The sequence below is a fragment of the Hylaeus volcanicus genome, chromosome 3 (assembly GCF_026283585.1).
Source record: "Hylaeus volcanicus isolate JK05 chromosome 3, UHH_iyHylVolc1.0_haploid, whole genome shotgun sequence".
In the NCBI taxonomy this organism is placed as follows: Eukaryota; Metazoa; Arthropoda; class Insecta; order Hymenoptera; family Colletidae; genus Hylaeus; species Hylaeus volcanicus.
This window is the reverse complement of record NC_071978.1, coordinates 21,973,238-21,998,529: the sequence shown is the minus strand read 5'-3', so window position 1 is coordinate 21,998,529 and position 25,292 is coordinate 21,973,238. Positions and strand designations below refer to the sequence as shown.

Below are 25,292 nucleotides of genomic sequence, written 5' to 3'. Positions count from 1 at the left end.
TCACGCCTCGACTTTGATGCTTTACTTAAAATTGAATATTTCGTAAGTGCTTGTGTGAGGCGTGTTTTTGGGAATGAACTTTATTACGATCGACTCACTCAATCCGTCGAGCGACTGACTGTGCGTCGTCAGCTGTCGACGACGCGAAACTCATGCTTCTTAGACAAAAGAGCGACAATGCTCGCGCGTGTCCACGAACGTCGACCAGCCATTTCCTACACTTGAAAATCCACGATCCCTCGAGTATTACGAGCTTCCAAGATCTCCAACGAGCCTGTTTTTGTTACACTTGAGGACCTCCCCTCGGTCTCGCAGGGCAGAGCAATGTTCCAGCTCCCAAGTTCTCGGTCAGCTGATTCGCACCAGCCGTCCAGCTGACTCTTAATTTCCCCCACGTTCGAAAGGGGCCCCACCGAGGCGGGGCACCCGAGTCTTCGCAATTTTCCAGTATCCACTCGGTCGAACGACCGGTCCGCACCCGTGGCATCGGTGAATTCGCAACCGTGCACGGGAAACACGCTCACACACGCCAATGGCGGCTGGTCTCGTCGCACGCGAACGCACACACGGGCGTTTCATGAATGTTCCGAGGGCAGGTAGCAACCTGTCTGCCCGGCTGGCCAGCCGACTCGCTGGCTCGAGTGACTCAGGAGAACCTGATGACTGCAAAGTGAAATGAACTCGGCCCCGGATCCGGCTAGACTAGCCGCACACCGTGTAACGTCCTTTTAACGCCGCCTCGACGCTGCTCTGCCTGTTTTGCTTCGCCTGATGCACTCCCCTCTATTCGTAACACGCACAAACACACACTTTCGCGCGGGTTCCCCTACCTCTCTCTTTGTGGGAGTGTGTTCGCCAGCTCGGCAACGGAAACGCGATATATTTTTAGATCGCCACTTCTTCGGGTACTCGGACTTGACCCACGCCGGGATATTAACGGTGTCACGCGTGTTTATACCGCGTGTTTATTATGGTATCTACCTGTTCGGTGGTCCAGAAGCGTTAATTGGTCCTCGATACGCGATGGGATTCGTGGGACAACGGAAAAGCGAGAGAAACGTTGGAAACGGTTTTGGATAGCACAGCTAGCTGAGGGAAATTGATCGGAGGTTGATGCAGGAGTGGTTCTGTTGTGTTTTAACAGGTTTGAGACTGATAGTCTAGCTTGTGAGTCATGCGAGGTAGGAATGTAGACATGCGGTTGATGATTGAGTGGCTTCGAAGAGGATTCACAAGGGAGGGCGTGGTAGTAGTTAGAATAAAGTGGTAGTACGTTGGTTTGAAGTTTGCTGGAATGGCTGTACACAAACTTTTTCATTACTGGCTTCAAATTTTAAGTTCGTTCGGGAGTAATATATTTGTATTTAAAATTAGCGAGGTCGACGCGTACCTATTATACACACTTTATTATAATAATTCTCAAAAATTGAGGTGAAAGCATTGTTAATAATTGAGTGACTTTAGAACGAGGCTTGAAGTCCGGCCACATTGATCAGCTGGGTAGTTTTAGTGAAAACATAAAATGTTGGAGCAGCTACCAGATGAATTTAATTAAATGAAAAGAATTCACTTGGCCTTGCGGTAAAGACAAAACCGTTTAAAAAGTATCCAAGAAAATGCACCATTTAAAATATTCGGGTAACAGTTCGGAGTGAAAGCCATAGGCGAGGCTCACCACAATTTCAAACTTTGGAGTGGCGTTTGATGGCTCACTTTTGATGGTAAAATATGACCCGTCGTCGAGGCGGGGTTATTGGTCGCGATAGTGGGCTGACTGAGTTATGTGCTTTGTCCTGGTCAGTTGCGGTCAGAAAAGTTTGAGAAGCACTGCGTTAGGGGTTGACGCATCGATGCGCGTGCGGTATCGTTTAACCCCTTCGCGTGTCCACCATCATTTTCGATACACACTAGTTTCAGTCACTTTGTGCCAATATTACAATATTACCTGCGTGGCTTCTTTTTATAGACCATAGAAATTATATTTGGCTTCTGGATGAATGGTACAATAGGGCCATTGATAAATAGCTACAATGGGATGCAAATTGAGAGGTGAATTTTAATAAACGTGAACCATTGTCATTGGCTTACTAACTGAACGTTTCCTTTGTACGGGTTATTCTTCAATCACTAGACTGCGGATCTTTATGCATTTAGGGAAATTTGAATGTGCAAGAACTTACAAAATGCAAACAATATGCAAGAATATGAAAAAGATTGAACGTAAAGTTACGCGTAAGAACGCAGTCTACTAAACACAATTTGAATTATATTAGGTTGTCCCAAAAGTTTCTTTCGCTTTATTAATAAGTAATACATGCACAATAGTTTATGCTTTATGTTACATTACTGAATTGTACACGATTCATTTTGCTCCATTACTGTTACAACATGAATATCTATTAAATTAGATTGTCTATTTATATAAACACGACCACATTAAAAATAATTGAGTGCAATTCGCAAAAGAAACTTTCGGGACAACCTAATATTTGGATTCCGAAGAAGTGATACAATGGTGATAATAGTGAAGCGTAGATTGAAAAGTAGGTTTTGATGTACATATACTTTCAACTACACTCATTCCAATATAAGAAGCAGCATACCGGAACTATAAATTCAACACTAAGTCGACACTTCTAACATTCCCCTCAGCAAGTACCGAGAACACGTTCCTACTGGATAGAATTTTGTCAAGTATGCAGCAAGAGGCGTTCGAAGCTTCCCGAGAGAATCATGCCAATCACCCATCGATTCCGCCGAAACTTCGTGGCCAGAACCGACAAACACCAGTCCACGGTTTCGTGTGTCTGCGTAGACCCTCGATGATTCACGTAACGTTTAACAAGGAAGATCGTGGCTCGCACTCCGGCGCTAAGTGCATCAATCGTTGAAGGCGATACAGCGAATCGATTATCACGGTTCACCTCTCTTTCGCGTCTCTCACGCACTTCTACGGTGTTCGCCGAAGCTTCGACTCGCAATTACCGACAAAGCTCCCAAAACTCCGTTAATTAGCCAGGCCTAGAAACGAGTCGAATATTGTAACGATATCATGGATACTCGTCGATATATTTATTCGTCATTTGTGTCACCGTGTCACGCTGGAGGCATCGAGGCGACGAATAAACGAACTCGCATCGGCACGAGGCCGTTCCTTAATTACTTCATTAGTCCGGCTAGTCGGAACGGAAGCGCGTGATTTTTTTCGTTAACCCCGTGTTTTCGATTCCGATCGTTAAAAGTTTCGAACCCGCGTTAAAAGAAAATCGCTCGTTATCGTGCCGATTAACGGCGGAATTACATGTCCGTTTCGTTCGCGCGGAGCCTCGTTAATTGCGTAGGATTACGCCCGTGTTCTTTTTCATTTTCACGGGGTCAACGAATCCTCCGTTAAGGCGTGAGCGAATGGCTCCCTGGGGAATAATTACTGGCCTTTCTGTAACGACCGTGGCCCTACTGTTCCCGGTTTATTCCCGATTTCAGCGGCGGTATTCGCGATACGCGCGCCGATGCTCGTCTCCACAATCCTTTGTATAGCTGAAAGCGTCTCGGATGCTCGTGGCAAAGAGGGAACCCAGATGTCGCGTTAGAACGAAATTAAAGTAGCGGCGTGTGGCACACGAGCCAGGGCTTTGCATGGGATAATTAATCTGTTTCGTGTCGAATATTCCAAGTGGGGTTTGTTTTCTCAGTGGCACACCATTATTCATCTAGATACAAGTACGTGATAGAGGTAGAGCTGGACGACGATGTTGGATTTAAATTATAAGGATAGCTCGAGAAAAATGTTCGAAAAGGGTAATCGATAAACTAAGTTACGTTGAGAAATCATTTTTCTTTTGGATACTAGTACAGTATGGAGCTGGAGGTAGAGAACAATTTCGAATTGAGGTTATAAGCACAGTGACAAAAATGTTCGAAAAGGGTAATTGATAAACTGAGACATGTTAAGTATAAGATATAAGAATAAACACACGGAGTGGTTCAAATAAGTATCACAACCCCATTATGAAGTCCTCGCATAAAACAGACAAAAAGAAAAAAAATGTCTCCAAAGCCCCCACATTTATAGAACCATATTTCTCTCACTGCAATGATGCAGGTGCATTCTACTGCACCATGTTCAAAACAAATTACAGCTTCATTCAATAGAATTAAAATCATTTGCCCACTCCTATTCGTAAAGTAAACTTTACAAACTCGCGGTTCGTTCGTAAATAAAATTGTCAACGCCGTGGCAATCCTTCCGCGAAGACTACGCCGACTGCGACTTTGGAAGTAAGTTCACGAAGAAAGAACGACGGTCCCGAGCCAAGGCCGATGTAATGGGAGAAAGTAGCGGCATATCGAGCAGACGTCCGACGTTTCGCGAGTATTTTCGTTTTTCTTCGCAACTATCGACCCTCCGGTTTCCCTCGAATCCTTCTTATTGCGCGTGTTATCGCGCACGTGTAAAACGCGAGGCGTCAGCAAACACCGTATGGCGTCAGAAGTCATGCATCGAGCGTGGCGAACGATTCTCTAGCGCGGTTCCGCTCGTTAGCCCGGCCTGCTATCGACTTGTGCTTGCTGACAATGATTTATGTATGGCCACGCGCATTGGCGGAGATTCGCGGTTTCGGGGCAGGTACTTCACGGAGGAAAACGTCACATTCGATTCGTGCAATTTCCAGTCAGCAATTTCGGGAGCGATAAAAAACGGCGGAGGTCTCGCTTCCTAATGCGCTCGCGCATTCTTCTTTATTATACTGTCTGGTGCCTCGCGGAGTTCCGCGGGATGCTTAGAAGTGAAGAATGCACGGATGGACGAGGGGTTTGTGATGAATTGACTGTAGAAAATGTGTATGCACGTAATTGATTGGATTCGAAAGGGGACAGTATGTTTATAAGTACGTGCAGTGGTTGATACGTTTATGAGTATTTTTATGGGTACATTTAGTAGTTGATATATTTATGAGTATATTTTTTAGTACAATTCATCGTTGATACATTTATGAGTATATTTCATAGTTGATACATTTATGAGTACATCTCGTAATTGATACATATATGAGCATATTTATGAGGACTTTTCATTATTGATACATTTATGAGTATATTTATGAGTACATCTAGTAGTTGATACATATAGGAGCATATTCATGAGCACATTCCATAACTGATACATTTATAAGTATATTTATGATTACATCTAGTAGTTGATACACATATGAGCATATTCATGAGCACTTTCTATAATGAATATATTTATGGGTATATTTATGAGTATATTTATGAGTACATTTCATAGTTGATACATTTATAAGTACATCTCGTAGTTGATACACATATGAGGATATTTATGAGCAATTTTCATAACTGATACATTTATGAGCACATTCCATAATTGATACATTTATGAGTATATTTATGACTACGTTCCATTACGAATATAAAAAAAGGGATAAAGATATTGGATTTCGAAAAGGATCAGGAATAAGCAAAATTCTTTGGCTACTGGACTTTGTATACATGAATACATCGCAATGTCCATAATCTTGAGACTCAGATTGTGTATCCCTTTTGCCCAAGGAAGGAAAATGGAAAGAATCCCAATATTCTGGGCCTAGAATCCCAAGCGAGACCCTCCGAATTGATTTCAAGAACGGAATGGTGCTTACTGCATCAATAGGACCGCCCGGGACCGAACCGAGTTTTCTCCTTGAAGTTTAGCAAACTGTGAAGCGTTACAGCTTGAAAACTAATAAAAATCGGGTAAATACATTAAAGCTTAATGAATTCATCTTCAAAAGTACTATCGTATGGTATAAAAAAAAATATATATATAGTTCCATTTGAAAAACGAAACTGACCATCATATCTCGTTAAATAACAAAGTTAACAAAAATTCCTTCTCGCTGAAACACGAGGGCCATTTTACCATGCAATTTCCATATTTGAAATTTTCCATTCGACCGATAGTTTTGGAGTTAGAGCTCCGTATTACTTAGGCTGGGACACCTTGTATGTCTCTCAGGTACCCATCCCCCTGCTTCCAGCTCATTCATATTTCTTTTGCCCGTAGTTTCGCCCGAGTAGCCCCGACCACCGGTGTAACATGATCCGAACCGATTGATACGCTTCTGTCGAGTATTTTTTTTTTCTCGGACCTCTTTCTCCTTTCACTATCTGTCCTTTTTTACGTTCAACGTTCGACTCGAAGTCAAGTGTAAACACATAAAAATCTCGAGTGCAATGTCTTGGATCTCCGATTTTGCATGGCTCCTTCAATCGCTACTGTATCTTCTAATGTTTTGCCAACAAACTTCGAGTGTAGAGAAGGACAGCGAATGAAGAAGAGGACGGAGCGACATGCGAAAATGGCGACCAACACCGGGATTATTTCGCTGAGACAATATGTAGTGAATATGTTGCGAATCACGTCGTGTTTGGTCTCATTTTACTCGGAAAAATGTCAGGAATACGATGGTAACAGTTTTACTGCAAAAACGGTAATAATAAAAAAAGTCTGATCGGTGCATTAGCATTGTCTCATCGAGATATCAGATCCCGGATCATGTCACTGTCCATTTATCGTAGAGAAACTTGTGCGTTTAAGGAGACTGTTGAATTATATACAAGTCAGTCTTATAAATATTCGTACCCTGTATGTCTATCGAAGAAATTTGTTTAAATTAAATGGTAGGTTTGATGCTTCCAAGTGTATGTTTGTATCAATATAAGCTTATTCATGTACATATCTATAAAGAAAAATTCATTTGGTATCAAAATTATTATTTAATTTAGTCAAATTTCTTCAATAAACGTGGAAGGTACAAATATTCATAGGATTGACTGTGCATCAGTTTAGTTCAGGAATAATATTCGTGACAGGCTTGAAAAAATTGGTTGGAATTGGTTGAATGTATAAGGCAAAGAATTAATTTGTACATTTAACACGTTGATGGCCATGTCACCCACACGTGGGTGACAGTGCTTTCCACTGAAGAACTAACAAAATTAATTCCGAATGTCAAGCATCAAAGGAAATGAATTTAAACCAAATTCATGAATTTTGATGAAATTGCAAGAGTAGATACGATGATAAATGTTTGATTATGCAGTCTCCAATAGTTTAAATAATATTTCATTTTAGTAGAAACTATAAAGAATATTTGTCTGGCAGTCAACGTGTTAATGTATTACTCTGTTTGGTGCACGAATGTCGAGGAAACGAGGAGAGGATCACTCCGCGAGTAATGTACCGTCTTCCTGGTCGTCGGAGAGACTGTTAAAATTTAGATCGTTGAGATTGGACGCGATAGCGCCTTATCACCGAGTGACCTAGGGTGGCCACGTGATCGCGTTGAAGGCGCAGTCGGTAGGGTCATTCACGAGCCGATCTCGCGATGAGACAGGAAGGCATAAATTTTTGTTTGAGGCCAAGCGTCGCTGACGGTTTCTCGTGGCCGTCTACGACCGATTTACGCGCGTAATTCCGCGAAGCTTTGCCGCAGACTACTTGGCACAGCGGTGTCTAGCCTTCTGGTGACATAATCGGGGGAGAACGCGCACCGTAGGCGGATTTATTGTGCAGAGGTCGTTGCAAATACATAACGTTGCGTTAGAGAAACGATTACATCCGTAATAATCTCGAGAAATAAGTGCTCGAACGTGAGCCGAATGCAGAGATGGAAGACGACGACGAGCGTCGCGAGAGTAGTCGACCCCATCGCACCTGCTCGTGGCGTCCTCGCGAAACTTTTCCAATTAAAAAGTCGCGTATGGAAGGCGATCTCGCGAGACAATCGCGGCGATTTATCGTCCTGCGAAATTAACGATCGACTTAGTCTCTTACTCTGCGCGCAACAGATACCGCGCACGGCCACTGGTTATCTATGTCCAGCAGACGGTCCTGTTATTATTTCTATTGTTTAAGGTTCTATCCATCCATTACAGCGAAACGTTTGATCGCTAGGTTAAAAAGAAAAAACAAAAAAAAAAAAGAAAGTAGGTCGTTCGTGCATTGCGAGCTCTGATAACGGGGAACTGTCGCGCTTCGAAAACGAAAAATGGAAAATCTGTGCATGAATATCCCTGTCGAGTGCTCGTCATAACATTTCTCTCTGGCTTTTTTGTCATTTTTTTCTTTTCGTTTCGCGCCTGAAACGCGAAAATATGTTGACACGGTTGAAAAGTGCGTATATTGGATACGAACGACGACGTTGCCATATCATTTTTTTTGTTGTTGTTGTTATTATTACTTTTTTTTTATCCGTGGAATATCGACCGTTTTGGAGCGGTGGTGATGATAGGGAAAGTTTGGCAAGTTGAATATTTATTAGCAGTTTGAAACTTTAGGAATGTGGTATGAAAAATACGAATTGCATAGTTTGAGGGGGTGCATACGAAGTTTTCCTTTTTCGAGGGGATTCGTGGGAGATGTTTGAGAATGTCTGACCCAGAGGCGATAGCCTAATCGCCAGATTTCATCCCCTCCATTCACCTCTTCGCGTTTAACTCGCTACCTCGGGGATCTTATTAAACTTGTCGAGCTATATCTATCAACGCGTGCGTTTCGCATCGAGCAATTATGCAACGATGACTATCTCCGCCCAAAATATTTTTCTGCACCCGGAAGTGAATATCATAAAGACTATCCGGGTCCATCCATCGCAATATACCAGGAGTCGTAGAACAATTTCTGGAGTAATCAGTTTCTCCGAATAACAAACGTTACATCAACCGCGATTAATCTTCGCTAAAGAGTTTTTTGAGACGATCAGTGACATCTGTCAAAAGACATTACAAATAGTTTGGCACTACAGCAGCATAGCGAGACACGTTGTAGAGAGTATTTAAAATAATATTTTTATTGTGAAACGTGTCGTGCTTTATATATGAAATCGTACGAAACTTTGATTCATTGTCTGGAAAATGGAGCGGAGTTGTTTGCATTTAGATGAATTTTTAAGCTGGAGATAGGTCGACGAATATCGTTGTACACCGATAGTAAATATCAATTGTTACACGTATATCAAAGTTCTATGGCGGAATATTTTAGCTTTGTCCCATTTTGCAGAATTTAATTCAACTCAATCTCTGGGGAATGCTTCTTTTATTCGAGGAAGAAAATTTCAAGACTGAGTGGATTAATCTAAGCCTACTGTCTCACGCGGCGCATGCGTGGTTGGGCTTTCGAAAAAATGTTGTGACTTTGGCAACAACATTGAGACTTTGGCCGCGATCGGACATGTTCATGGGTGCTCGTTCTGAATTACTATCGCGCGTTCAGAGTAATTCGAACGATCGAAATTACTGGGTGCAATTGTAAAAAACTACAGAGTTACCCAGAGCTTCTAATTTGCAAAAATGATAATAATAGTACCTTAGAAAAATTGACCGTAGTCCTCGCAAGCTTGATAAAATTTGTCTTCTTAATTCACGCCTCACTCTCGATATTCATTATCATTTTGTAATTAATTGCTTCCAGAAGCCAAAGATAACGCGGGATTAATAAATATCAAGCTTGTTCCAATTGTAATAATAACGGTATTGCGTAAAAAATGTATGTTATCGAAACGTTTATTCCAAGGCTCGTAAACAAACACCACTACCCTTTATATACACGCATATTTTTTTTCTTACGTCTTTAGCGAACGTCAGATTGAATATGATTCCTTTTTTCTCGTTTTACGACGGTGCTCATAAATCCATTCACCTGGTTCCTCCAGGTACCCTCGGTGGTGTACGAATGAATGCTTCCGACGATGAAGTTAAATGCCCTCGACACAATAGCCTCCTTCTTTTTTACCTTTTTATTGCGTCGCACCCGCGAGTGTAACCAGACCTACAGTGAAATGACCTTTGAGAATGGAATCTGGCAATTACGGATCGAAACATCGATTTTTAAGCATTTTAAAGCAATTTGTTCCCTGCTTAATTACTAAAAAAATTGTATTTGCTGTATATGATGTACAACTGCTTTCGAACGAACTGCCTTCCAGCCTTACGATTGGGTTCTCGTACGTCCGAGCTCTTGAATAATTATTTTGGCAATTCTGTATCCCAATTCTATTGTGCATTCATTGCTTAAACAAGTAACAGCAATCTAAAGTCAACCCAAAGCCATGGCTGCACACCAATCGAGGTCGAATTTCCTTCGATGCTCGAAGCATCTTGCATCTTTGCACTATAAACAATTCCTAGCCGCAAATTTCAACCTCGAAGTACCAGCCAGCCCCTTTAAACAAAGACGAGCGATATTTTTAACGTGCTTCCGAGTCGAGTCGGTCGATCTCCACTAGATTTTTGTTGCAGTCGCGCGATGCACCTGCGCGAATGCAGACACTAGGTCCGCGGAATGCGGTCCAAAAATACCACGGATTTGAAATAATTTCGTACACCGAGAGCCGCGAAACTGCAAACCGAACTATTATTAGTTTGTAACACAGGGACCCCTTTGTCCCCCCTCCCCCATACTTGTTCTTCCTTTTTTGTTCGTTATCGTTGGAAGGTACACGCCTTCCGTTATCGCGTCGTTAGAATAATAAGCCGTCACTCGAGCTCGATAAAATAGGCGCGTCGATTGGGCCAGAAATTGCAACGCTCGCAACGATAATAACACGCGACCATTAATTGCTCCTCCAGTCGTTGACATATGAAATCCATTTTTTCTGTACGATTTCTTTTGATTCTAAATTGTCGAGGTTTAACCCTTTGCACTCGAGGCCTTTCTTTCTGGTATCTACTAGCAACTCGAGATGCTTTCTTAGTATTCTACTGCCACGAATGCTAAGCTTAATCGGGTCGCCTTTACCTTGTCGACAACCATTTTATCGAGACTTCGAGTTCCGAAGAAATTAAATCTAAACAAATATTATTGTTGGCCGATTTACTGCGTCAAACCTAATGGTGACCGAGAGTCAATCATTCAAAGGGTTAATAATTCATTCTTAAACTGAATTTTTTTTTCATAAAAGTTTTGCTTCCGTTTTCATACGCTTATCGTATTCGCGAACGATGACGTTAACCCTTAAATGGACAATGTTGTTTTTAAACAACATACTAAACATCACAAATAAAATTGACCTTCTTTTAATTTTTTGTTAATTTTGACAACTAGTTTTTATTTCTGAACGAATTTTGTACTTTTTTAAATGTTGGCACTATCCAATATTTTTATGCATTGAAAATAAGTTAATGTCAAATGTCACTTTGAAGAAAACTTTGAAAACGTGAAACAAAAATCGTCCATTTAAGGGTTAATGCAAGTTGCTGGCCAGATTCGTCGTGATCTTTCTTCGTTAAAGCGCTCGTTGCGATGACGACCCCTCGACCATCCCTCGCGGTCCTCTTCGGACACGGTGTTGTATTAATATAGAGTTACACGTAACAAGCGGAGTTTACGATAAGGACGGGCGTTTTTGGAACGTGACCAGAGCTCGAACGGTGGGAAAGCGCCGAGTAGAAACAAACTGACGAACAGTTAGCCGTATCTAATTAACCTTTTCGCTGTTGAGTCAATCAGCGCTGGCAAAATCCTCTGCGCTCAATTCGCTTCGCGATTCCTCTTTCAATATTCTGAGGAAAATTCATTTTTCGTAAAATATAGGGCCACTGGACTATACCGAAAATTAGAACGATAGACTATATTGGACTTCTATATAGACTGAATTAGACTGTAGATGTTTATGTATATTCATGTCGTCACAAATGTTGAAAAATATTTGAAAGTTAAATGAAAGTGTGTCTTGTCTTCTAAAGGGTGTAACGTATATGTTTTTAATGATATTTTATATATTCTTGCACATGTGCACATTCTCAAAGATCTCATACTTTCTTTTGCCATGAATGCATCAACATCAGCAGTCTGGTTAAAGAATCCAACATATACAGGTTGGGGCAATAACTATTAGCACGTCAGGTATCTTCGAAACTATAGGTTTCACAGAAATATTTGCTGAAATATAATAAAACTAGCTTGATGAGTCTCTGTCACTATTTTTTACAAAACATGTTTGAATGCTTTCTTATACAGGGATAACTAATTTGCACAGTACGAAGGGAGCCGCATTCGACGTTCTGTGATGCGTGCATTAATAGTCCTCCCACTTTTACCTACAGTCAGTGTAATAAGTATTCGTATAAGAATCAATTCAAAATAAAACTTCATATATTTATTTTATTAATAAATTTTAGGGGATGAAATAACTAACCAACATTCCTACATATTTTTAGAGTAGATTTTGCGTAAATTAAAGTCAATTACTTTTAATGTTCTTATGTTCTATGTTAATTACTTCTTATTTCTTTTCTCATTAGTTTTATTTTATATTGGTCGCTGTACGAATACTTCTTACACTGACTATACGTGTACTTTTTCGCAGGAAAATGGAATTTTGTAGACTCCTCAATCCTTGGTCTAGTACCAGCCACGGCTCCTCTGTGTTGTCCCTGCTAATCTAAATCTAAAGATCTTATTATAATACAAGTTCGCAGTCATTAGCAGCCGAAGGAACTCTGAATCCTTCTGTCTCCCTCGCGGGTCTCCACTCGCAGCAACCTCCACGTGGTGAGACCTGGTAATCGGTATTATTCGCTGCGAAAGATTGTTCGAACGATTCTTCGTCGCTAGTAATAACGAGCTAATGGCTGCGAACTTGTAATATGGCTTTAGATTTAGATTAGCAGCACCCGCAAAAAAAACTACTATCCCCACCGGATGGCTCCCTTCGTACTGTGCAATTTTATTTCAGCAAATATTTCTGTGAAACTTATAGTTTCGAAGATATCCAACGTACTAATAGTTATTGTCCCGCATTGCATAAGAAAGCATACAAACATGTTTTGTAAAAAAATAGTAACACTGATTCATCGAGCTAGTTTGTAAGCGATGGAGCAAATATGGTTGTAAATATAGCTCCAAGTGTGATCGATCTGGATGATCTACGCATCACGCGGAACCAATCAATCATAAACTATACGACAACTTCGTAAAGAGTCGCGCAGCTTTCTAATTCCATATAGTATCCTCCTCTACCGCTCGATATAAAAGAAATGTTATTTCTACCTCAAAGGCAGCGCAACTCCCTAATGAAGAAACTTACCGCGGGCTAAGCTATTTACTCGAACACCGTTGGCTTTAATTCCGTTTAAAAGCCTTCCGCCGGGAGTGGAGGATCAAAGTAATCGATTTAACAATGTTCCCACTCTAAATACCATTCTGATTGCGGTTGTTTTCATCTCTCGCGTGGCGAATTCCCTGGCAAATAAATAAACGTATCCTGGCGTACTTGTGCCGTAGGATTTCGAGGGAAAGGCCGCGAACAATGGTCTCCGTTTTCGTGCACGTTGGACGCACGGTTGCTCGCGTTGTCAACGAGCGAATCGCTTTTTGCACACGCACGCACACGCTTCGAGGAGCACATAATAGCGACGTCTTCGTCGATGGCCTCTTTAACCGAAGTCGGCCTCGGCTTCTAAACGTGAACGCGCACGCATAGAATTCTGGCTTTCGAAGTTTCGAACCACGTATACGGGGTGTTCCGTTTCGTCCCTGAAACGTGTTTCGCATCGATCGACGTGAAATTTGAAAAGCGAGGCTTCGCGATGGTAAATCGTTCGGGTCTTCGCGATAGGGAGGAGGAGGGGCCGTTTATAGTTATTCGGTGGAAAATGAGAACGGAATAAACAATCGCGGAGAGTTCCAGAAGCGAAAGGAATTGGCGTTGTTTACTTTAGCTTCCGCGAACGTCGCATTCTTGATGGCGTAATAACAATGCTCTCTGAAATTAAGTGATTGCTCGTGTGTCTATGTTTGCCGTGTAGTTTTATACTATTTTGGCCGTTTCGTGTGCGCTTCCGAAGTTCTCGGAAAGTTTCCCGAGCGAGGAACAACTCGAGTCGATTTTTCACAGTAAATGCCTTTACCGAACTTTCTGACATAAAAGAAAAAAATGATGTCGTGAAAATGGAGTAAGTCTAAATGATGTTATTCTAGATATAAAAGATTGAAGAACGTCAAAGTGTAGAAGACTTCATAGATTATAGAAAGTGGACGTATAAAGTGAATTACTTTTCTTTCTAAGAAAACGTCGGATAAGAAAAGCTTTCGATTCTGAAAATTCTGATTTAAACGAAATCTTGTGTGAATGTCTACTTTATGTATGCTTTAGCATATTGAAGTATACAAAGAATATATCTCAAAATCTTATTACGAGCATCTTACTTTGTAAAAATCGATTTTAGTCATTTCTCGTAATAACTTACATGCAAAAATAAAATGAATGTTGGTACGAGGATAGAAATATCTGTTCGTTTCTCAAGAATAGCTCAAAATTGCAAATAATAGAAATTGTACGTCACGCTTTCAATAAATAAACTTCCCATCCTCGTTTCGAACAAGGAGGCCCGAAAGAAAGGTCAACGACGATTGTATTCGCGAACAGCTGTTCGGTAACGGTACCAACGAAACACCCTGTAGAAACGACACGAGGCACGCGAGTAGTTTACACTGACCAGCTGATGTTTAATGCGCGACGTGGATATACAGACCGGTGTATACGATGTAAACTTTACCTTTCGTTGATTCAGGCCTGTTCCTCGCATCTCGTGACCTTACCGTAATGTCATGGAAATGGAATCCTTCGAGGAAACCGTCGACGATCCGACCGTAAAACGATCCCGCTATTATTAAACTTCTTTTATCGATTAAAAAACAAGAACACGTAATACAGAAAGAAATCACCGATAAATAGCAGCGATTTTTATTTCTTTTCATTTTGTATACTCATAGTCTCAACAACTACCACTGATGTCTCGGAACAGTCGGGGTTTATTTAGTGGTTCCTCGGTGTGGTTAAAATAAATATATAACATTATTGTAGCATTTAGCTATCTGTGAGACTCGATAAGGGATTGATTTACAAAAGGGGATACTCTTTATTTCTTGGACCAGTTTCGAGTCAATTTTCATGACTTTTTTGCAGTCACCGTACTTGACATAAACATTTGAAATTTGGTACAGTTGGTTATAGACGTATACACAAGATTCTCTAAAAATGCCAACTGCTCTGCTCGATTTGGTTACAAGTTACGTGTACGATATTCTTACGCGATACGAAAGGTTATAGCTTCGGCAATTTTGAATTTCTTAAGCAACAAGTAACATTATCAAAAAAAGTCTATTTTTCGATCCAGGAAAAATACCTCCTTAAGAATAAACTTTGATTCTCTATCGACTCGCATTTCGTCAGACATCTCCACGATCCCTCCGGATCTCCACATCGTGTTAGAGCGTTACGTCAGCCGCTTTCTCGTCCTTTCCTTTTCAAACGCGGTATGGATTCAGGTCCCATCGATCCTGGAAATCCCGAGGACAAGAACTTCGTTAGAAAGACGCGGGGACGTTTCAGCGTCGTAAGGTCAAGCACACGCCCCATTGTATCCGCGATGTTGTTCCCGGGACGAGCTTTAATTTCCACCACTTCGACAGACGTCTGTTGTCTCACGGATCTTCGTTGTTTACGGACAGCGAGCGAAGTTGCGCTCTATTTTGCCGCCGGCACGCGTGGGCGTTTCCGCGTCTAGTCTAGCCGCTCGACTCACTCGTTAACCGTGAGAGAAAGAGGAAAGACAACGTCTCGACAGCATTTCAACGGAGAATCCTGTCTGTCGATTCGTCCTGATTTCCATCCGTGGCAAATATTTCCGCCGTTAATCGCATCCGGGGGTCGATAATTTCATGCTCCGAACTCTGGTCCGTCGTCCGTTTTATTCCCTACAAATTCGAAACGTAACCTCGTTCGATGGACGGGATAGCAAACGCAGAAACCGTGCAGTGGAAAACGAGGCCATTTTAATTATTTGCTCTCGAACGAAATTATAGCGGTGGCTATCCATTCGAATTACAGTGGAGCCACCATTATCCCAATCTCCGTTATTTCGATGCACCATTATACGAACGGTTTCTTCGTCGTGCAAACGAGCTTCGTAAGTAGTTTTTCTTATCGAGAGATAGGCTTTCTGGAATAATTTCTTGTGGCCAAATTGTGAATCTTTATGCAAAATATAATCTTTGCAAACATACCTACAAACGTCGAACCTAAATACAATTATATTTTACTCCGCAAATATTATAAAATGAATTTTACTTTCTGCGTGTATGTGTCTTTATATTTACATTTTGTAGTTTCTTGGACATTTAAATTCCCTGTAAATGCATAAATACTTATGCCTTACGCTAATATGAACATGAACAAGTGTTCGAAAAATGTACGTACCGAATGTTCAATATATTCTATTAATTATAATAATGATATTGATATTTCCTGTTGCATAGGTATTTTTATTATGTAGGTGGTTTATTTTGAGCGGAGCATGTTCTGGTCGATGTAATCTTCTTCCAAACAGTGATGAGCAATATTCTTTTTGGAATCGTAGGTGATGAATACAAAATTAACCATGGCTTCACGATGTCCATACGATGGTAAAAGTTACGTTGTTTTAGTTTTTGCAATTTTGTGAAGTCATTAAAATTACTTTACAAGCAAGTGTTATAAATCATTGTGTACCTTTTAAAAAGCTCTTGCATATTTAATTATTAGTTACATTAATTACATTAGTTACATTAATGTGTTAATCGTTTAGTTTAGATTTTTTCGTTCAGTAATATTATGGAAAATTTTGAGATTCGAGTACTTTTATGTCATTACTGGAAGCAAGAGTTAAAAGCTACTAAATATAATATTTTCTTTGCTGTTTATACTATTTATACTATACTATTTTCAGTAGCATTAAACTCTCTTGCTTTTAGTGACGTAAAAGTACTGGAATTAAACGATCAATAAGTTAACGTAGCTAATAATTGAATATGAAAGATACAAAATGATATGTAACGCTTGCATATAAAATAATTGTAATGACTTCAAGAAACTGCACAAACTAAAACAATGTAAAACACGCACGAACTTTTGTGTTAGAATCAATGTTCCAACAACTTCAACTGTCTGTACTAAGTGTAATATTCTCACGAGTCCCCTAAATTACATTTCTGTCCGCGATGGAAGACCCAAACCCGAGTCACGCGCATTTTCCTAGCAACAATGCGATCTATTCGCGTATCAAATTTATTCCAGCCTTGTCCCTCCACCGGTACGGATAATGGATACTCCTGCGTAACACCTAATGCTTTCTCTCTTGTTAATTCCTCATCCTGGAAACCTTCTGTTCCCGCGGCACTCGCTTTCGCTTCATCGCGGAGTCGTTAACTCCGGACAGGCGTTTTTCCTCCATCGAGTGGAACGAGTTCGGGATCGAGTTCGGCAGCCTCGTTAAAATCCTCGAAATTTATTTTTTCGCCGCGCCGATAATGCTCTCCCGTCCATCGAAACGGGATTCTCTCCAACCCGTCATCGTCTCCTTTCCTTTATCGCGCACTTTTATACAAAACAAGGACGCCCGAGAGCGCCGAGGTTTCCCAGGGCTTGAAAAGCAATTTCCGCGGATATTTATTAAAGTATCGCGGTCGGGTAAAGTTAGCGAGAGACGTTTTTACCATCTTTTTCAATTTGTTCATTACCAGAACCCGTCCGCCTCGAAGAATGGAACTGATTCCTCCGGGCTACACTCTTTTCTTTCCCTCTATCTCTTCGCTCTTCACCGTGATATCAAAAGCAACGCGACGGAAACATGCACGCGCCACGTACTTTCCGCGCTCCGAAACCGCGGCATCGAGAGTCGCTTTTAACGAACGTAACCTCGTAGCTCGAGCTGGTTTTCCCAGCGAAATTTTATCTCGAGGAAGCGGGATCGGTAGCGCGCGGCTTGCATTCGAGATCAAAATGTCAAGACACTCGCGCTTTCATCGTGGAAGGACGCGTCGGGTGTCCTCGTCGAGAAGAAGGGGATCCGTTTTCCCTTTAGATTTTCCGCGATATTTTCGCGGTTAAAGGGACTCGATTGACGCGATCCCGCTCTTTGATAGGACGATCATGTATTACCAAGATATTAAACTCGCAAAATGAACGATGGGAGAAGAGGAGCAGGGAAAGATTAGCGTGAGAGGCACGAAACTTCTGTTCTCCCCTTCTGTGGACTCGATCGTCCTTTTTCGTCTGCCATAAGGCTTTTTCGTCTCGTTACGTATCCAGTTACCGTTACTTTGATAGATTTTTGGGTGAAATGGTGACATTTTTTATGCGACATGTATTAAACGAAAGAGGAGATTGCCGAGTCCCACATTAATTGAAAAATGGATGCTTGGGATTTTTGGAAACATAGGGGATTTATGTATAATAATATTAAAAGAGTAACGTTTCCAAATTTAGACTATTTAATGTAATGCGATTCCTGTTCGCACATTTTGCAACGAGATGGCGCAGAGTGCAAAGGGTCTAATTTAATCATTGTCCCCCTTTAACCCTTTATTTACCGAATTTCTCAAAAGTTTTTAAAATCTAAGCGTCTATCTTGGTCATATATCACCTTATAGAGTTGTCTCTAACAAGCTTGTGGTGCCATCCAACAATTAAAAACGAATTTCATAGAAGTCGACTCGAAACTCACAATAGATTTCAAAGCGTTTAATTAATACAGTACCATGAGAAAATTGACCCGACTTATAAGTCCCGCCAGTAAATAAAGGGTTAAATGATACGAGTCGTTACTCTGCTCTGAATTGTTTGGGAACACATGGAGTCAACTACTAATTTTCAACTTAAAACATAGTTTCCCTCCCCATGGCCCATCGTTCGCGATTCGTCGAAGTAATCGGAAGATCTCCGTTAATTAGCCGGGGCGAACCGTCGTTGATCGTCCGTTAATTCGAGCCGTTGCAGTCTGCTATTGCCAAAAGTCTAACCATCTTCGAATCGTAGTTGTTTCTCGAAATTGCCGGGGATAATTAAATCGCTGGTACCTAATTACATCTCGTCCTGCTATTCGAACACCCATCGCCTTATCAATCTGCATTTAATTAGCGTCACTGTCGCCTCCGCTGCAAACATAATTAAGGCAACCTGAGAAAACCGACGCTTAAATTCGAGAGCGCCGGGTGAAACGAAAGACAGCCTCTATTTCCGCACCACCGAATAACTGTTCGGCGAAATAAACAAATAGAAATAAACAGAAAGAAAAAAAAGTTTTGCCAGTTTTAATCAAGCGTCTATTCAATTAACGTCACACAGAGGTGGGGATTTTTCTCGGAGTTACAAACAAAATTAAATCAGGAAACGCAAACGGGCATTTCAATTTTCAGCGAGTAATTAAACTCACGATTGTTTAGAATAATGTCAACGTCGACCCTCTGGCTAAGCTCTTTCTCTATATAAAGCAGAATAAAAAAAGTTAGATCTGGCGAAGGCAGATTTTCTCCGGTAAAACGGCACCGTCGCCGCCATTAGAATATCGAACATCGTTTGATGGGATGTTTAAGATGTCATTTTCGCTGAAACTAACTAGAGCATCGCTAAAAGCTTTTCGCGTGTTATATTCTATTTCGCTTTACGCGTGTTATATTCTATTTCGCTTTACGCGTGCACGCTTTATCGATAATTGTCCTTAGTATTTGTACCGCGGAGGCAGACCATTAAAAGGAGATTTCTAACGGTTCTTCGCGGCGGCGGAGGTCGCGACGACGATCAAAGAACCAACCGGGAACTCTAGAAATTTCATTCACGTGCGTCAGGATGTTTTGTCTGCATCCCAATTAATCGCAGGTCGAGAGTGTCAAACGGTATACGCCTAACAAGGGCCTCCGTGCTCCTTCTTTCCGGAATTTCGGTCTTTGCTATCGAAGCCCGCTACGGAGAACTCTAAATTGCGAATAATTGCGGCTTCCGGGGACTCGCGGAGTTTGCGAAAACTTGAGAATCGAAGAAACTTGAGAAATCAATAGACAGACGCATCGTTACGTCGAACCCGGTGTTTATAGTAGAGTTTGGATTTGGATCCAGGGATAGATCGTCGAAATTTCAAGGGAACGGCCACGAAAAATTACCGAACGATCGATGCAGCCACTATTAATATCTGTATAGCGATGCTGGCGTTTGCTATTTCGGTTCGTTACCTGGAAGATAAGATACCGTGGAATCGCAGTCGCGAATGACACACTGGACGCGATGATTGCTTTTTAATCACAACGGAAGGCTGCCAGGATTGGATTACCTGGCTGTGTAATGTTTCTAACAAGGTCGAAATTATTTTCGACGTTCTTCTCGTTAAAATTGACAGCATTGGATGGAGAAATGGCTTCGAGTCACCACTGAGAAACTGTTGGCGAAGTGGTTTGTAAGAATCAATTTGGAAGGAAAGGAATACAATATTCAACGTGTGATTTGCTTCTCGGAACGCCTAAAAACAATAAAATATTGGGTTGTCCAGAAAGTTCGTGCCAACTTTCAAGAAAAATTCAAAGGCACGTTTGAATTTTGATATATATTTATTGAATTATATATGTACCATTTTGTTCCACAACTTTTCCTTCTTTTAAGGGATGTACACATGTTATTTGTTTCCAACAATTCCGATATATTCAGACCTGTATCCCCTACTAAAAATCGGTATGGACTTTCCAGACAACCCAATAGAATCAGTTCCTATTTTCTAAGCCATGTTAAAAATGACCACATTGAATCGACGAAATAAACATTTTCAAGTCCGAGGAACACTGATCTCCGATCACCGTAATTTCAACCCAATCGATACTGTCGTCACATGCATAAATAATTAAGGTTAACGACCCGGAGCACTTGAAACGATCGCGTGGCGTTGGTCTCTGTTTGCTCGTCGTTTTCTCGTTTGTCCTCCGCGAATTATTTATTAACGTCGAAGCGTGAAATCGACGCGGCGCGTTGGATTTGAAATTGCCCAAGGAACGTATGAAAAGTTTGAGAGAGAAAGAAAGAGCCCTTGGCCTGGAATTCAAAATGTAAGCGAGGCTCGTGGAAAAAGCTCGACTTTTTTTTCCTCTCCCTCTCGCTCGACGGAGGAAAATTGCGAATTACGAGGTTCGAGACGGCTCGAATTACCCTTGATTGTAGATTACGCGCGGAAAGAGTTGGCCAAAGCAGATTATTCGTTAAAAAGGTTTACTCGTCATCCGTAATTTTATTTGATAATCGAATCCCCCTGGCGATGGCGCTACGGTTTATATCAAGGCACCTGACATTTAGATGTTTCGCAGACGTTTAAAAATTAGTTCTGATGGGCTGCAGGCGTCGTTTTCAGCCGCGACGTTTGTTAATCGAATTTGAAACTCGCGAGTGACGGTGCGAGAGATTTTTCATTAAATTTTTGCTGGCGCGGGGCGTTTCTGCGGCGAGTGAAAAAGAAGGGTGCTCGCCGAGTGTTTATGAAATTTAAAAATTAAAGAGCTTTCAGGGGTTGTCGCAAATATGTACACGGAATTATAATTAATCCTCCACTTCAGCTGCATAATGTGTCCCGTCGCGAACACGGTTCGAATCAACCCCGATAAAGTTTGCCGGAGTTATTTTACGGGATTTGAGCACGGTGGTACCTTAATGGGACTCTATCTAATCTGGTTGCTGTACGCGTTCTGGAATTCGTTAAAATTAAAGATCGTTGGAAATAAATATAGTTTCTGTCGTAATAAATTGCCCTCACTGTCAATTACCGTCAAGTTTGATAGATTCAGTTATTTATAACTTCCGATGGAAGTGATATGTCTACAAAGGAGATCGACAGTGGTCGCATAAAGATTTCATTATTTTTCATCGGTCTCTGAATAAAAATTCCAATAAAAGCTAATTCTCAATCACTCATCGTTTGTGTGTCGTCTAATCCGCAGGATGTGTAAACGAATAAGAAACGATTCCTTTTTCGTAAGTAACGGCGAAAGATTGCAAAAGCAAGTCCTATGTTTTCACATGTCGAGTAAGAGATACGGATTTCTGCAACTGACTAATCATGCTGCCCCTGTGCTTATGTAAACAACGATATCGCAATGCAGTTTGCTAGGTTATTCATTCAAAGACGTGTCTATATGCAAGACACACAAAGATATGTATCGGATTATCTTTTATTTACAGCGATGGAGGTGTTGTTCGAAAGCATTTCCGCGTGAGTCACGTGACTCCTACGAGCAATTTGACACCTATAAATCAATTGATATTTAGAGTTACTTTAATCTTTGGCGTCGAGGCACAGTAGATAACATTGGGTTACTTCGTGCTCATTCATTTCCATTGCTATTTTTGTTAGGTATCCATTGAAACGAGTTAATTGTTAGAAAGTACTTTTTCACTGACTGATCTATTCCGTAATTAAAATAGCACAACATTTATGTCCAATGTAATTATAGACTTCGCATCCAACGAATTTGCATCAGAAGTATTGCAGATTACTGCACTGGGAACGATTATAAATAAGAAGTGATTATAAAAAAAAAGATTGTTACTTTAAAAATTCTAGTCTGCGTGGTTGTTGCGCGAAAAATTGTGTTTCGTTATTCGCAATATATTCCGAGATAGCCTAATGCACACTGTTAGACACGAGCTGATGATTAAGATAAGATATTGTTCCTCCGCCAATCACAGCGAGGTTTCTTTTCGCGGCCTTGATTGTCAAGGGGTTAATCACTCGCAGGCGCGTTTCCATTACTCACGAATAATTAGATTTACATAGTAAATAAAGTCGTCCGTGGTCCCCGAAGCGTGAAATTTATTAGAACGTTCTACATTTTGTTTTTATAGAGAATTTGTAGAGAAATAAACTCTACCGTCGAGGAGGATCGTTGATTACGAGTTGGAAACGTTTTAATAAATTTTATCCCTCGAGCATCACGGACGACTTATTATTTTTAACGACCAAACAAACGTTAGGGTGATTCAGATTAAATTCAGATTGAATCATGGACAAGTATAAATCCATCGGTCTTTGTAAGTACTCGGAGAAATCCTTTGGTTGCAAGAAGCGAAATTGTGCCAAGTCCTCTACAAATGTACGTACTTAGCGATTCTTTCCAACGATCTTCTTTTACATACGCTCCGCGCGAGCTCGAGTGGAGCAATTTCATGCCACAATTCCATCTTGCTCGGGCACAACCGACGTAAATCATTTAGCGCCCTGTCGAGCCTCGGCAGACTATCCATAATACGTCGATCTTAATGGACCTAGAGAGATCCTCGGATGGAGTACAACGCGCATGTTCCCGGAAATAGCGCTGCTCCTGATCGAGAGAGCTTAGCCGCACGAGGAGAAACACGTCCCTCGGTGGATATTATCGATCTCGCGACGGGACGATTGCTTTTCTGTAATTCAAGCCCTCTGGTCGGGGGATTTCGTCAAGGTTTCGACAAGCGAAATCCTTGAGAGGAGAGAAAAAAGACACTGGAGGCTGTTGGGGGAGGGGAGGGGGGGGGGGGGGCAAAGATGACAGAAAAGTGACACCTCTCCACGAGGCGGAGTTGGTTCTATTCAGGGCTAGACCCCTGCCGGTATTAAGCTTCAGGAGTCAGAAATAACCCGGGAGAGAACGTCCTCAACACTGCTGGAGACTTAGACCTGGAGTCCTCGATGAATTGTGGAACGATGAGAGGGCTAGTTATCGCAATCATCGCGTTCACTGGTTGGGAAAAGGCTGGTAGTCATCGAGGGTCCTTGGATCTGAGAGGTTGTAGGCTTGGGGGCCACAGAACACTGTGGCTACTTTCTCTAAAAATAGTTGAGACATTTTATTGTTAATCTTTATTCGGTTCAGAGGTTATCTGCAAGTAGAACTCAAAATAGTCGCAGAGACTGTTTTGGATCACAATGTTACTGTGGCTACCTGTGGCGTCATTAGTTTACTCGTACTCGTCGTACGCTGAAATGTTCACAGTGCCCAACACAAACCTTTTTAAAACTAAAGTTGAAAAAGAGCTTCGTATGCCCTTCCACTAATTTGCGTGCTCGCAGTGCGCTGAAATGTTCACAGTGCCCAACACAAACCTTTTTAAAACTAAAGTTGAAAAAGAGCTTCGAATGCCCTTCCACTAATTCGCGTGCTCGCAGTGCGCTGAAATGTTCACAGTGCCCAATCCGAACGTCCTCGAAATTAAAGTTGAAAGAGAGCTTCAAGTGCTCCTCCTCGATGAATTTTCTAACAACTTGCACAATCATCGCGCCTGCTTGGACACCGCTAAGGAAAGGACATCGCGCTTCAGTAGTCCTAAGACCGAAGAGGTTCTGGGCTCGAAGACGAAACTCTCGAGTGGCATGCGCAGAACTTACACCAATTCGCGACGTATCGTCACGACCGGTCGACAGCACGTGCTGGTACCCTGACCTACATTCACACCTACGTCTAAGCCTATGTCTACGACGGTCGATCGTCCGACCGTCCGATTGCCTGGCAACTAGGCGGGCTGATTTAATATTTTCGAAATTACCTCCGCACTCTGGCCTACATTCGAGACTGCGTCCGCGGCTGAAAAAGTATTTCCGTCGGCGCCGCGGCGCTGGATTACGCCGCAGTCATCAGATCGAACCTGTTGCTTCCGTTCTGTTAGCCGCGCACGAGGCGCTCGTTGATTTTCGGTATCAAATATTCGACCTATCCGGCCTTTCGTGTGTTTTATCGAAGCAATTCTCGTTTGGGATTTTACCTCAACACGGAGTCGCCGGATGGGCGTTTTGTTTGACTGGTAGACGACATATAAAACTAGCCTGTTGCGATTTATCCGCGATGTTTACTCGATTGTTGAATAGATAACAGTAGTGCTACAACTGATGGTTTTTTTATGTGGTTAACTTGTACGTTGTGTATTATGTACTCGATACTTGTTGATCCTTGGGACAAGTCTCGATGCAGGAAAGAAATGGTGAATGTCAACAGTGGTTAGTTTTCTTTAGTAACGTTTGCATCTCAGTTGATTGTACAACATTAGTATTTGTTTTGTGGCTGTGCAGATAGATAAACCGTGAAGATAACATCGATTGTTCATTAGGAGTTAGCTTGAGATGCGTTCGTTAAGGATTTCCTCGAGGAGATAGCAATAGTCTTCCTTTGTTAGCTGTAAGAAATTTTTATTTAACGCTGTTTGAATTTTCGTGCTAGAGTGCATCAAGCTTCTATTGCATAACGCGATCAATTGAGAACACAATGTCCCTGTCAAGTTTGCCGAGGAAGTGCGATTATGACATTCGTTAATTATGTTTTCTTGTTGGGACGTGAGATAAATCGTGGACGTATTAATTCTATGAATAACCGCGAAAGAATTTTTCCTTAGAGTATACCTAAGTTATAGTACACCTAAACTATTCCTAAACTTTATATAAAAAGAAATGATACAAATTACCCGAACTTCCAC

General features: G+C 41.5%; 1 protein-coding gene across 18 annotated transcripts in view; it reads left to right on the top strand.

Moving 5' to 3' along the window:
• LOC128873814 (casein kinase I) overlaps nucleotides 1–25,292 on the top strand; it is a 101,265-nt gene that overhangs the window by 19,181 nt on the left and 56,792 nt on the right. The gene's annotated exons all lie outside the window — the stretch shown is intronic.